Genomic DNA, 16002 nt, shown 5'->3' with positions numbered 1-16002 from the left:
GGGGTGAGAGGGATGTGTGCCTGGTGCTCTATTTATACTATGTAGGTCTGGGGGTAGCAATTATGATGTCACATCCTGTAGGATGTGGCTATCGTTTCAGGGATAACAAAAAACTATAGAAGTTTGGATATAAACATATTAGTGTCTAGATATTGGCTCTATGTAGCCTGCGCTTTGGAAAGTTAACAAATATTCACAGTGGCAAATGGAAAAAAACATATATACAATAGCGGGGATGCGTGCGCCCACTTCCGGCGGGCGCACGTCACTTCCGCCCCGCTTCCTGTGTCCGTCTATGCTGTTGGTGGGAGCGTCTTCCGCCTCTCTCTGGCGGATGTTAGAAATCGCCCCACTTCCTTTCTTAGGAGGATTGCGTCTCATTGGTCTGTTTCATTCCTGACGTCAGCTCTGTATAAACGGAGTTTATTTCGATCTCTGTCTCCGTTTCAGCGGCCATTTTGTTAGAGATTTTTCAATCTTTTGCTTGGTGAATCAGCCATTTTTTCGGATACAGATATGCAGACTTTAGAGTAACAGTGCTCGATTTTCTCATGGGACATATGGAAAGATATGAGTAAATGAATACAATACGTTAGTATTTGTACTTGTATGTGCAAAATACATAGCTTATGTTAACCATATAGATGATGTTAACCATATAGATGACTTTATAAAAGCAGCATAAGTTTGTTTCAATAATAAATTATTTTAAAAGCGCACTGCCCTTCATGAATTCATAATGACCCAAATAAAAAGAATACCTATGTACATACAATTATAAATATACATATATATATATATATAAAAAAAGGGGGATAAGAGATATATATAATACCTATAAAATACAAAGATAAGATGATAGCAGCAAAATATTATACAGTGATAAATAAAGGGATTGAAGATCCTCAGTGAAACAGCAGTGATTTTTTTTTATAGAGGAATAATAGTATATATATAAGTGAGTGATATAATAATAAAGTGATATTCAGTGTTTTCAGTATTTTTATTATTTTTATTGTTAATTCATATATATTACAGTGATTTCTGTATATAAAGACATGATAATATATTTGTGCATTGTGAAAGAATAGTGGAGGGAGTTGAGCCATGGTATCTCTATTGAGTCCTTGCCACGAGGTGTACGTTGTCTGTGCATTACAGTACCCGTTCTTCTCAGGTAGTCACCTGTCCTGATACTGTACGGGCCCATACACTGCTTGGCTGCCAAGATCGGACGGGTTTGGGCATTGCCAGTGTGGTATGACTGTAATGTTTGTTCCATGTTTCCTGACCTCTCGGACTTTGTTACCTTATTGCTCGTGTAGTGGGACCAGAGTGAGAGTTAGGGGAAAAAAGGAAGATATGTGGTCCATTTAGTGTTAGGACAGTAACGTTTGCAGGGAATTTACGAAACCTTTACAGGAATGGTGCAATCTCGTATCCTTCATTTAGACCGTTTGGATACAGTGTCTGGAGCTGGAAGATCCAGTACATCTCCCTTTGGGATAATTTCTTAGCCAGGTCACCACCTCTGTCCCCCAGCTGGACATGTTCGATTGCTTTGAACGTCAGATCTTCAGGGTTGGAGGCATGAGTTGCAGTAAAATGTCTGGGGACTGCGTGATTGTCCATTTTATTCTTTATGCTTCTCACATGTTCCTGGATCCTTATTTTTAGGGGGCGTTTCGTCTTGCCGACATATTTCTTCCCACAGGTACATTCTAATAAATAGATAACTGAGGTGGAATTGCAGTTGGTAAAGTCTTTTATTTGGAATTCATTATTATTTCCCGTGTCCGTGAAGCTCTTCCTATTAGGGTGGAGGTACTTGCATATGATGCATTTACCACATTTATACGATCCTTTGCACTTCGGTAGTCTGTTGGATACTGTGGGCATTTTAAGCATACTAGGTGCCAATATGTCCTTTAGATTCTTAGATTTTCTATATACAATGTCTGGTTTCGGTGGTAGAATTCCCTTTAATACTGGATCCATCAGGAGGATTCCCCAATGGTTTGTTAATGACTTCTTGATGGTGTCTTCATGCCTGTTGTAGGTGGTGATAAATGCCACTGACTCTTTTCTTTCCTCTTCTTTCTTCTTTTTATACGTGAGTAGTGAAGTACGGTCTGTGTTTCGTGTTTTTTCTGCTGCTTTTTCGATTAAACTGGGTGGATAATCCTTTTCTGTAAATCTTTGTCCATAGAGGGTCAATTGTTCTTCCATATCTTCTGGCTTGCTGCAATTTCGTTTGATCCTATGGAATTGGGAGAACGGTATATTGTCCTTCCATCGTTTAAGATGGTTACTCTTGTGGTGCAAGTAACTATTCTTGTCCACGCTCTTGACATAGTTTTTAGTTACTACTTTGTTATTTTCGTGTGTCAAGATCAAGTCCAGAAATTCAATGGAATCTTTCTGTACATTAGATGTGAATTTTAAATTCATATCATTAGTATCCAAACTTTTGAAGAATTCCTGGAAACGCAAGTCTGTTCCGTCCCATACGATTAAAATGTCATCTATATAACGTTTGTATAAATTAATTTCATTTGTGAAGTTGGGGTTATTATAAATATGCAGATTTTCCCAGTGTCCCATAAAAAGATTTGCGAAACTCGGCGCAAAGATAGTCCCCATGGCTGTTCCGCACTGCTGTAAATAAAATTGATCCTGAAATTTAAAATAATTATGGTGTAGAATAAAAAACATGACATCGCAGATAAAATCCCTGTGCTCCGGTGTAATTGAGGCATCCTTTTCTAGGTAACTCCTGCTGGCTTCCACTCCTTTTTTGTGTTCGATGCAGGTATACAATGATTGCACGTCTATTGTTACCCATTTGTATGTGTCTTTCCATTCAAAAGGTTCCATTATGTGGAGTACGGATGTTGTATCTTTCAGATAAGAAGGTAAACATTTGACATATTTGTTGAGAAAGCAATCCACATATTGAGACAGGTTCGAAGTTAGTGAGTCTATGCCTGCCACGATAGGTCTTCCGGGCGGGTTGTTAAGGCATTTATGGACTTTAGGTAAAAAGTAAAAAATCGGGGTAATGGGGTCTGATCTTAATAGAAATTGGTACTCGTCTTTTGTTAAAATGTTTTTCCTGAGACCTTGTAACAAAAGACGAGTACCAATTTCTATTAAGATCAGACCCCATTACCCCGATTTTTTACTTTTTACCTAAAGTCCATAAATGCCTTAACAACCCGCCCGGAAGACCTATCGTGGCAGGCATAGACTCACTAACTTCGAACCTGTCGCAATATGTGGATTGCTTTCTCAACAAATATGTCAAATGTTTACCTTCTTATCTAAAAGATACAACATCCGTACTCCACATAATGGAACCTTTTGAATGGAAAGACACATACAAATGGGTAACAATAGACGTGCAATCATTGTATACCTGCATCGAACACAAAAAAGGAGTGGAAGCCAGCAGGAGTTACCTAGAAAAGGATGCCTCAATTACACCGGAGCACAGGGATTTTATCTGCGATGTCATGTTTTTTATTCTACACCATAATTATTTTAAATTTCAGGATCAATTTTATTTACAGCAGTGCGGAACAGCCATGGGGACTATCTTTGCGCCGAGTTTCGCAAATCTTTTTATGGGACACTGGGAAAATCTGCATATTTATAATAACCCCAACTTCACAAATGAAATTATTTTATACAAACGTTATATAGATGACATTTTAATCGTATGGGACGGAACAGACTCGCGTTTCCAGGAATTCTTCAAAAGTTTGGATACTAATGATATGAATTTAAAATTCACATCTAATGTACAGAAAGATTCCATTGAATTTCTGGACTTGATCTTGACACACGAAAATAACAAAGTAGTAACTAAAAACTATGTCAAGAGCGTGGACAAGAATAGTTACTTGCACCACAAGAGTAACCATCTTAAACGATGGAAGGACAATATACCGTTCTCCCAATTCCATAGGATCAAACGAAATTGCAGCAAGCCAGAAGATATGGAAGAACAATTGACCCTCTATGGACAAAGATTTACAGAAAAGGATTATCCACCCAGTTTAATCGAAAAAGCAGCAGAAAAAACACGAAACACAGACCGTACTTCACTACTCACGTATAAAAAGAAGAAAGAAGAGGAAAGAAAAGAGTCAGTGGCATTTATCACCACCTACAACAGGCATGAAGACACCATCAAGAAGTCATTAACAAACCATTGGGGAATCCTCCTGATGGATCCAGTATTAAAGGGAATTCTACCACCGAAACCAGACATTGTATATAGAAAATCTAAGAATCTAAAGGACATATTGGCACCTAGTATGCTTAAAATGCCCACAGTATCCAACAGACTACCGAAGTGCAAAGGATCGTATAAATGTGGTAAATGCATCATATGCAAGTACCTCCACCCTAATAGGAAGAGCTTCACGGACACGGGAAATAATAATGAATTCCAAATAAAAGACTTTACCAACTGCAATTCCACCTCAGTTATCTATTTATTAGAATGTACCTGTGGGAAGAAATATGTCGGCAAGACGAAACGCCCCCTAAAAATAAGGATCCAGGAACATGTGAGAAGCATAAAGAATAAAATGGACAATCACGCAGGAAACATGGAACAAACATTACAGTCATACCACACTGGCAATGCCCAAACCCGTCCGATCTTGGCAGCCAAGCAGTGTATGGGCCCGTACAGTATCAGGACAGGTGACTACCTGAGAAGAACGGGTACTGTAATGCACAGACAACGTACACCTCGTGGCAAGGACTCAATAGAGATACCATGGCTCAACTCCCTCCACTATTCTTTCACAATGCACAAATATATTATCATGTCTTTATATACAGAAATCACTGTAATATATATGAATTAACAATAAAAATAATAAAAATACTGAAAACACTGAATATCACTTTATTATTATATCACTCACTTATATATATACTATTATTCCTCTATAAAAAAAAATCACTGCTGTTTCACTGAGGATCTTCAATCCCTTTATTTATCACTGTATAATATTTTGCTGCTATCATCTTATCTTTGTATTTTATAGGTATTATATATATCTCTTATCCCCTTTTTTTATATATATATATATGTATATTTATAATTGTATGTACATAGGTATTCTTTTTATTTGGGTCATTATGAATTCATGAAGGGCAGTGCGCTCTTAAAATAATTTATTATTGAAACAAACTTATGCTGCTTTTATAAAGTCATCTATATGGTTAACATCATCTATATGGTTAACATAAGCTATGTATTTTGCACATACAAGTACAAATACTAACGTATTGTATTCATTTACTCATATCTTTCCATATGTCCCATGAGAAAATCGAGCACTGTTACTCTAAAGTCTGCATATCTGTATCCGAAAAAATGGCTGATTCACCAAGCAAAAGATTGAAAAATCTCTAACAAAATGGCCGCTGAAACGGAGACAGAGATCGAAATAAACTCCGTTTATACAGAGCTGACGTCAGGAATGAAACAGACCAATGAGACGCAATCCTCCTAAGAAAGGAAGTGGGGCGATTTCTAACATCCGCCAGAGAGAGGCGGAAGACGCTCCCACCAACAGCATAGACGGACACAGGAAGCGGGGCGGAAGTGACGTGCGCCCGCCGGAAGTGGGCGCACGCATCCCCGCTATTGTATATATGTTTTTTTCCATTTGCCACTGTGAATATTTGTTAACTTTCCAAAGCGCAGGCTACATAGAGCCAATATCTAGACACTAATATGTTTATATCCAAACTTCTATAGTTTTTTGTTATCCCTGAAACGATAGCCACATCCTACAGGATGTGACATCATAATTGCTACCCCCAGACCTACATAGTATAAATAGAGCACCAGGCACACATCCCTCTCACCCCTTGATGAAGTCCTAGATGACGAAACGCGTTGGGTACTGCCTGCTGACTCCTCCATAGAAAGATAAGTTCTGATACCTCTGCACCTTATCTTATTAATTTTTTATATATCTCCCATTTTTTACAAATATATATTTTTTGATAGGCATTTTTATTAAGTTATTTTTTACTGTTTTTTCTATGATATTTCGTGTACTGTTTGTTCTTATATAAATTGCTCCTGTGTACTTTTATATATATATATTTTTTTATACGAATAAAACTTTTATATGTTTTAAAAGTTAAACATTTCTGGTGCAGATATTTGTTAGTCGCTTAGACCTTTTTTCCAAACTTTTGTATCCTTCATGTTACACCCCTTACCAAGGTGTTTTTTTTAAAAGGTCAGCTGACACCCTTTTTTCTATAAAAGGTATATCTGTTTTTGTACCAAAAAGCTCAGTTGTTCAGGACACAGGTGGCGCCCTACAATACCCCCTTTTTCCCCATATATATATATATATATATATATATATATATATATATATAGTTCAGATCAGGGCAGCGCTCCTTTTAGAACAGGCATGCGGCCCAGGTCGGCTAGTAATGCGGCCCAGTGCAATTTTTTTTTTTTAAGTAGAAATATCAAATTCGCGGCCCGAGAAAATCTGAAAAGAGAAAAAGAAATCTACTGGGAACGGGCTTCAATGACTGTTGTGGGGCATGATGTTTCTTCTGAAGCCCGTTCCCAGCAGTCCTTTGCGGAGGTGCACGTGTGACGTCACCACGCACCCGCGCACTGGATTACGGCGCTTACACCACGTCAGGCGCCAAAAGGAGTCGGTGGAGGCGGGCACTCTGCATGCAGTCGGTGGCCATAGGGAGGGAAGGAAGCATATCTGGCGGCATAAGAGCAGACAGCGCTGTGTGTTGCTGGTGTCTTGGGGCGGACGGCGCTGTGTCCTGCTGCAGTGCTGAAGGTGGAGGGGCGGACGGTGCAGCAAAAATAGTAAGGCAATACAGGTCTGTGGGGGCATATGTGTTATCTGGCACTGTGGGGGCATATGTGTTATATGGCACTGTGGGGGCACATGTGTTATATGGCACTGTGGGGGCATATGTGCTATATGGCACTGTGGGGGAATATGTGTTATCTGGCACTGTGGGGGCATATGTGTTATCTGGCACTCTGGGGGCATATGTGTTATATGGCACTGTGGGGGCATATGTGTTATCTGGCACCCTGTGTCAGAATGTGGATTTTTATTCATTCCCTGTGTCAGAATATGAATTTCAGCTTATTTTCTGTGTCACAATGTGAATTTTGGCTTATTGTGTGTGTCAAAATGTGAATTACGGCTTATTCCCTGTGTCACAATGTGAATTTTTACTCATTCCCTGTGTCACATTGTGAATTTTGGCTTATTCTCTGTGTCAGAATGTGAATTTCGGCCTATTCTATGTGTCACAATGTGAGAAACAATGTCAAACATCTCACTAACTTCATTTCCAAGTAAGTTTAATATGTTAACTATGTTTTCTATGTTTTTTTTGGATGATCAGGTATCGTTACTGTTATTTTATTTTATGTGTGGCCCAAACCAAATTTTCATCTTCTAATGTGGCCCAGGGAAGGTGAAAGGTTGGACACCCCTATTTTAGAAGATAAAGTCACTGTTGCCTTCCTAGGTACTCCTGTCCTTTTTATGTTCTGATGAAGTAGTAAACTTTGTAATGTTGAATTACTCAGCTGTCTAGGACTATCTTACATTTGAGTGGTTCCTTTATGGTTCCTTTATGGATTGGTGTATATACATTACCATTCAGAAGGTTAGGGTCGCTTAGAAATTTCTTTTTTATAAAAAAGCACTGTTTTTTTTAATGAAGATAACATTAAATTAATCAGAAATAGACTCTATACCGGGGGTGGCCAAACCGGTCCTCGAGATCTACTAACGATCCATGTTTTCCAGATCACCTAGCTGGTGCACAGCTGTAGTCAATACCAACAGTCACATTTTCAAACCTGCTGGATTCATTCCTACTATAGGTCCACAGGTTGCCTGGAAAACATGCACCGTTGGTAGTTCTTGAGGACAGGTTTGGCCACCCCTGCTCTATACATTGTGAATGTGTGTTTTTTAATGGAATATCTACATAGGTGTAAAGAGGCCCATTTCCAGCAACCATCACTCCAGTGTTCTAATAGTACATTGTGTTTGCTAATCATGTTGTGAAATTATGTTAGTACAGCTGAAAATGGTTTTGCTCATTTGAGAAGGTATAAAACTGGCTATCCTTTGAGCTAGTTGAGTATTTAGAGCAGGCCTGGCCAACCTGTGGCTCATCCCAGCATGCTTTGCCAAAGATTTAGCATTCTCTATTACCAAAACAGTGGCAATGCATGCTGGGACTTGTAGTTTCACAGCAGCTGGAGAGCCACAGGTTGGCCAGGCCTGATCTAGAGCATCATATTTGTGGGTTCAATTATACTCTTAAAATGTCCAGAAAATAGAGCTCAACCATCTATTTATGTTCTTAGAAAATGAAGGCTATTCCATGAAAATAATTGCCAAGAAACGTAACATTTTCTACAGCATTGTGTACTACTCCCTTCCGAGAACAGCACAAAAAGGCTCTATCCAGAATAGAAAGGGAAGTGGGAGGATCCGGTGCACAACTGAGCAAGAAGACAAGTACATTAGAGTCTCTAGTTTGAGAAATAGATGCTTCACAGGTCACCAACTGGCAGCTTCATTAAGTGTCAACGTCTACAGGGAAGAGGTGACTCTGGGATGCTGGCCTTCTAGGCAGAGTGGCAAAGAAAAAGCCATATCTGAGACTGGCCAATAAAAGGAAAACATTAATATGGGCAAAAGACACAGATATTGAAAAGAGGAAGATTGAAAAAAAAAGTTTTATGGACAGACGATCAAAGTTTGAGGTGTTTGGATCATAGAGAACATTTGTGAGATGCAGAACAAGTGAAAAGATGCTAAAAGAGTGCCTGGTGCCATCTGTCAAGCATGGTGGAGGTCATGTGATGGTCTGGGGCTGCCTTGGTGCTGGTAAAGTGGGATATTTGTACAAAGTAAAGGGGATTTCGAATGAGGAAGGCTATCACTTTATTTTGATATGCCATACTCTGTTGACAGAGCTTGATTGGAGGCAATTTACTCCTACAACAGGACAATGAACCAAAGCACTCCTCCAAATAATGCAATAACTTTTTAGGGAAGAAGCAGGTAGCTGGTATTCGGTCTGTGATGGAGTGGCCAACAAAGCCACCAGATCTCAACCCCATTGCACCTGGGTGAATAAACAAAGCACAAACTTTACATTAATAGTACAGACAGTAAAAATAGAAACAGGCACACATAGAAAAAAAAAACATAATACAGAAAACAAAGCATCTGAGACTCCAAAATTCAATTGTAGTTTACTCATTCTGGTGCCTTCCTAGGGTATTGGATACCCAGATATATTGAAAACAGAAGCAAAGCAGAGTCGTCACTCAGAGTGTTTCCAAATACGATGATTTATTCACCAACAATAATATCCAACAATTGTTTTGAGCATCTGCTCGTCCCCAGGGATAAATCACAATGTAACATACGGTGTCTAAATATCCACACAGAATCCTCCTAATGAAGTACCCTAAAGCAAAACTCACCTGTGTGGAAATCAGCAGCCCCACCGCCACGCCGTCCGGAAATGTCCAGCAGCACAGAATGGTGGCATCCCTTAACAACGGCACCACGCCAACCACCAGTCCATCAACTCTCTGAACGGAGTGGAAGTGTCAGCTGCTGAGAGCCCCACAGGAAAGCTGCGGACAATAACAACAACATCATTACATTGAAAAGCGTCAAAATCTAAAAACACAATACAGCCAATTTCTAGACAATCTCATTGGCGGTTTTCCAATAGTAATATTTAGGTAATGCAATATGGCAATAGACATGGCATAGATGTCCCAAAAAAAACGCTAGTCAAGCTTTTTTGAAGAACCCAACCCGTTGTGTCTCATACTTGGAAAAGGTATTACAGTAGAAGATACTCCCCGGATGAAGTCTCTATAAGATGAAATGCATCGGGTTCTTCTAATATTTGTGGGTGACCCCTACTCCATGCTATACTGAAGGGGAAGAAAAATTGAGTATGATGCATTATCATAGGTGTGCGCACATTGAGTGTTAAGAGTGCACAGGCACCCCCTAATGCTGTGCCCACCCTTATGAACACCTCCCTGCCGCTAGCAATACCAGCAATACCTTTTACCAGACTTTTGCTTTTTAGAACTGTATTCCATTAAAAGAAGCACCTATCAATCAATTATGTGTGTTTTGCATTGATAATTGTACTAGACCATTGATTGGTGGTGTTAGACACACCCAGTGGGTGGTGTTAGACATGCCCAGTAGGTGGTGCTAGGCATACCCCCTTGACGGTGCACCCCTAATATAATGTGCTGCGCACGCCTATGCGCATTATATATATATATATATATATATAGTAGCTCGATATTTTATATATATGTTTCATAGTTTCATATTATATATACTGTGTGTGTGTGTGTATGTATATATGTATGTATGTATGTATGTATGTATATATGTATGTATATATATATATATATATATATATATATAAAAGCACTTACCCCCTCTTACAGGAAAGGACAGGAAAGGATTGGAACCAGCACACGGATATGAAGTGAAAGAAAAAACGTGGTTTATTGTACAAGCATTATTGCACAACAGACAGCTGTTCACCTGCCAGCCGTTTCAACTGCATGGCAGCAGTTTTCATCAGAGGTGATGAAAACTGCTGCCATGCAGTTGAAACGGCTGTCAGGTGAACAGCTGTCTGTTGTGCAATAATGCTTGTACAATAAACCACGTTTTTTCTTTCACTTCATATCCGTGTGCTGGTTCCAATCCTTTCCTGTAAGAGGGGGTAAGTGCTTTCATGTTTCTCATATGTACCTGGCACCGGACTATTAACAATTACCTGCATTGAGTGCCATCCTGTGACACATCATTCTATATATATATATATATATATATATATATATATATATATATATATATATATATTTATATAATTATATACAATTGAAAGACTTTTTATTTTATTTAAAGACCTTATTCACATTTCCCAACGACAACTGCGTGTGAGAAAATTATTTCGGAGGTAAAAATCAATGGTAATTCTTGAAGCTACATAGTGCATAAAACATAAGATGCATTATTGTATTTTAGGTCTGAACTCCAAGGATTTGGCATTTGAAATCTATATAGCCGTAAAAAAATGTTTTCTTTATTAAAAATTATTTTCGCTTGCAATATACATCAGACAAATAATGATTTGTGCCACGGTACATAAAACAATATAGCGAGACCAGAAATGACTTAGTACAGGCAACAGTAACAGTAATAACAGCAGAAAATAATAATTGAGCGTTTGTCACGGCTGATCTTTATTCATCTGATCGCTCATGTCAACCAGGTGACATAAATATTGCCAGAAAAGGTGCCTGTAATCTATTCACCCTGTACATTCTATTTAGCGCATTGACATTGTGTCCTACAGATGAAATTACTTTTAGTGGAATACTTAAGTACTGAATAGGTTACAGTCTCAGCAATAATATGTCCACTTTGCTGAACTACTTCCATTTGTCTATACTGTATGATCCACTCAAAGAATATGAACAATATTTAAGAAATGTAATTGTCTAAAAATGAAATTTAAAGAAATGTATAAATACAGATGTAGCCCCGGCCATCCTTGGCCGGGGCTCACCAGAACCTCCCCGCTGGCGAGCGCCGGCGGACAGGGGCTACACTGAACCGGGATGTGCGTGCGTCTCATTGCACGCGCGTCCCAGTCTCTTGGCGGGGACTCTGCGTGTCCCTGCCCATCTCCGCTTCAGGGAGACAGGCAGGGTTAGGGGGGCGCTCTGGGCGGCGAGGGGTACCTGCGGCGATGGCGGGGGAGGCGGCGAGGACCGGAGGCAGCTCCATTGCCAGGGGGCGCATGAGACGCTCGCGCGCCTCCTGGCAATGGAGCTGCCTCCGGTCCCCGGCACCTCCCCTGCTGTCACCGCAGGTACCCCTCGCTGCCCCGAGCCCCCCCTAACCCTGCCTGTCTCCCTGAAGCGGAGATGGGCAGGGACACGCACCCCTGGCAGGATTGCGGGATGGCGGGTGCTGGCGATAGAATCGCCAGCCCCTGCAAAGATGGCCTAAGCTCCATCTGTAATATGCAAATAAATGCCTGAGTAGGGTGGCCAATCCCGGGATCGGCGGGATCCTGGTACACCAATCCCGGGATTTCGGGATTAGACTGAGCAGTCTGAGTACCCGCTGCCCAGCTGTTCCTGATCCCCAGTGCGCAGCTCTGCACAGCGTGATGTCAGAGTTCATGCTGCGTAGGCCGCGCCACTGCCACCCGCCTGCTTATGCCATCACTCCAGCACCCGACGACACTCTCTCGACAGCACCCACACCTCCACACACCCCTGCTACCATCCGCCTCTGCACACATTAGTAAATAGGGCACTTTGGAGGGGAATTCTTTTAAACTAGGGAGACCATTCCCGGGATCCCAGAAATTAGCATTTTTATATCCCAAATTCCTGGGATTGAAAAAGTGCCCCGGGATTGGCATCCCTACTTCTGAGATCATTCGTATTTATCTATGCTGCCGAGTGCGTCTCTGGCTACTCCAAGCTTGTGATGACTGGTGCCCAGTGGAAAATTGATTGAGCGGCTTGCAATGGGATTTGGACATTTGCGTTTGGCCGTGAAGTCTTCGCTCGCCACCCACATCCATTCACACAGCGAGCACATTCATTCGCAAGGGGAGATTTCACTATAGCGGAGCGGCTTCTACCTGTTCGCTGGCTTCTGCTGAATTGCTCAGCAGTAATCAGGTCTGAATAGGGCCAAATATCTTTAATTTAAAAAAAAAAAACACTATTGCTCCTAATTCATTAACAATATGATTCTAAAAAAAAAAATCCTGTAAAATCCCCATTTAGGATCCATTGCCTGAACGGATCACAGATGTTGCAGATAAAAGTAATGGTTCGGGTATTGCCTTCCAACAGAATCAATGATTCCATCCTTTCTGCAAATTCACTAAAGGTTCTAAAAATGAAAAGAGGTGATGATGCCCTTAGCAACCAATCAGATCCTGTCTATCATTTGTCTGTTGAATCCTAGAAAATGATAGAGGGAATCGGGTTGGTTGCTATGGACAACATCGCCTCTTTTCCTTTTTTGAAGCTTTAGTAAATTTAATCCTTACAATTAGGGAAGCCAATCTGGGGGCATTTTTTCAATCCCGGGATTGAAAAATGCTCAATCCCGGGATTCCCGGGATTGGCTTTCCTAATAAAAAGACACCCTGGCTGCCCCACATTTACCTTCATTTGAGGGTGCAGCAGGGTTGCCAGGAGCCCGGTTGCTAGGTGGGGGGACGGGTCGTCCATGCTCCTTGCTGGGTGCAGGCTGGCGAGCTGGCACTGGGTGGGCGGGTGGATTTGCTGGCTGGGTGGGCTTGGTGGGCGGGTGGGTGGGCTTGGTGGGCGGGCGGGTGGGTGTTCCTTGCTGGCTTGGCGGACGGAGCGGCATCACACTGCCGGATGCGACCTCTGCCTGCGCAGCGTGACCTCTGATCTCGTCACGCTGCGCAGTGCTACCGGGAGAAGTCGGGCAGCGTCTGAGCAATGCTCAGACGCTGCCCGGCATTAGACTGCGCGCTTGCGCAGTCTAGTCCCGAAATCCCGGGATTGGAAACTCCACTTCCGGGATTGAAATCCCGGCGTTTTTGGGGCCAAATCCCGGGATCCCACCGATCCCGGGATTGGCCACCCTACTTACAATTAAACATGTTTGTTTAAGAACACCGGAAATAATGTTGGCAACTTAATTTAGACACTGTCAAATTGTTTACTTCATACTACTGTATATTTACATTCAGCAGTAACATGTTTCCATCCTCAGGGTTTTAGTTACGTTATGTTTATTATTGAGTTCTTATTTCCTATGAACACCCCTGAGGAAGTCTTTTTAGACAAAACGCATTGGGTGATCTATTATTGGAATGTCTGGGTGCACAGTGATCTATGACAAGTTCCTCACCCTAAGGATAAAAATAAGGGCCTTTACACATTATTATTATTATTATTATTATTAATATTATTATTGGTATTATATGTTATTGCTGAATTTTAATTTAATTTGAAGTATATCATTTTACAGTTCCTAAACGTTATTTCTGGTGTTCTCAGAAAAACATGTTTAATTAATTTGCAGCTGAGCGAATATATCCCAAACCCATTGTTACAGGGGGTGTGGTATAACACAACGACAGTCGGGATTCCGACAGTCATTAGCCGACGTCGGAATCCCTACTGCACAGTGGGGGAGCGCAATGAAGCCCCTTGCAGGCTCGCTGCGCTCTCCACCTATTTTATTCTCCCTCTATGGGGGTCGTGGACCCCCACAAGGAGCAGTTGGGATTCCGACGTCGGAGTAATGACTGTCGGAATCCCGACTGTCGGTGAGTCGTCCGGCACCCGTTACAGGCTCATTATTGACTGCTTGTTACACCGGGCACAAGTCATGGCAGGCTCAGTGCAGCCTGAGGCTTACTCACTGCAATAAAAGCAGGCATATCTGGCCTGGAGCTATCATTACACACCCTCGTCTACAACGCTCAGACACTCCTAGGGTTTCCCTCGTCACTCCCAGCATTTTTCTTAGCACTTCCCCAAAACATCCGGTTACCACCCCCCCCCAGAAGCCTACTTCCTGTCAATCAACTTGCAAATGGCGTGCAAATCGAAAAAAGAAGTAGGACTTCATCGAAGGATGGCCTTGCACATGCCTACTACTGATAATTGGCCACTGTGCAAATTTGCAGCCCTGCGATCAGTTCTGAATTGCCCCCAAAAGTCCCTATTAAGCTGTGAGTGTGGACAAATAGGTAAATCGGTAGCAACCATGCTTCTCCTATGTAACCCATTGGCTCCAATTAGTATTACACCCCCTCCTGCTCCCTTCCTCTGTAAGGTGGGTACACACTATATGATTTTCATTACAATAAGCATGATAACTATATCTTAGTTCATACCGTTTAGTGTGTACCCACAATATCGCTAACTATGAGCACTCCCACAGGTCGTTAACAATATCCCCCTGTCATCTGAACATGCCGTTTAATCTGAATATATCGTCAGTAACTGCATGTTTGGTGTGAGGCCCAGTGACATCACTGAATGATATAGTTAACGATATCATACAGTGTTTAACCCTGTGATCGTTCATTTCGTGGCACCGTCAATATCATTGTACAATGTGTACAGGGCATAACACAGCTCACATGTACTGTAGGCTCACATGCTCTGTCAAAGTCTTACACGTTTTTCAAGAAACACACACTCACCCCCCACAGCCTGCATATGTTACTAGACCTTCCAACAAGACCGCTTCTATCAGGCACTCAACACCCTGGGATTTCCACTTTACTCATGATTGCCACCACCTTTGTTGATACACCTTTCTAATCTATTAACTAGTTCAACCAGTGCCCAATTTCCCATTAGGTACGTGATGCACAGGGCTTTAAGCTCTTTTGCATGGCTGATGCCTCCTCTGGGACTTCCATGGCATCTTCTCTTCATTTCATCTGGTGGGCAGCCTTTAAGCTCTTTTGCATGGACACCACCCATCAAGAACTTTCAGGGTGTCTTCTTGTGCTTTTTCTGGAGGGCAGCGGCTTGTAAGCTCTTTTGCATGGCTGCTGCCCATCAAAGGCTTCCATGGCATCTTTTTGCTCTACAACTTATGGGCGACTGCCTTTATGTTCTTTTGCATGGCTGTCACCCTTCCAGAGTTTCCACATCATCTTCTATCTTCATGAGCTCTTCAATGCTCCTCCTCCACCATCGGACTGCCTCTCCAGCTCTTGTGTAGGCTAATATTTGCCATGCAAGGTAAAGGGGTGATGATACGACAAGCCATGATTGGCTTTCCATGGTCATCTTGGCTTTTCAAAAATGGCACAATCCCATGGTGGAGGAGGAGCATTCAAGAGCTCCTGAGGAGGCAGCAG

The 16002-nt window shown here is 41.7% G+C and overlaps 2 pseudogenes; one reads left to right on the top strand and one right to left on the bottom strand.

Annotated features, from left to right (window-relative positions):
- Positions 1–1152: 1152 nt before the first annotated feature.
- On the bottom strand, positions 1153–1272 carry LOC146011513 (5S ribosomal RNA; annotated as a pseudogene).
- Positions 1273–4629: 3357 nt separating this feature from the next.
- On the top strand, positions 4630–4749 carry LOC146011512 (5S ribosomal RNA; annotated as a pseudogene).
- Positions 4750–16002: the final 11253 nt, after the last annotated feature.

The sequence above is a fragment of the Crinia signifera genome, chromosome 6 (genome assembly GCF_055691185.1).
Source record: "Crinia signifera chromosome 6, ASM5569118v1, whole genome shotgun sequence".
NCBI lineage: Eukaryota > Metazoa > Chordata > Amphibia > Anura > Myobatrachidae > Crinia > Crinia signifera.
This window is presented reverse-complemented; position numbering and strand designations above follow the sequence as displayed.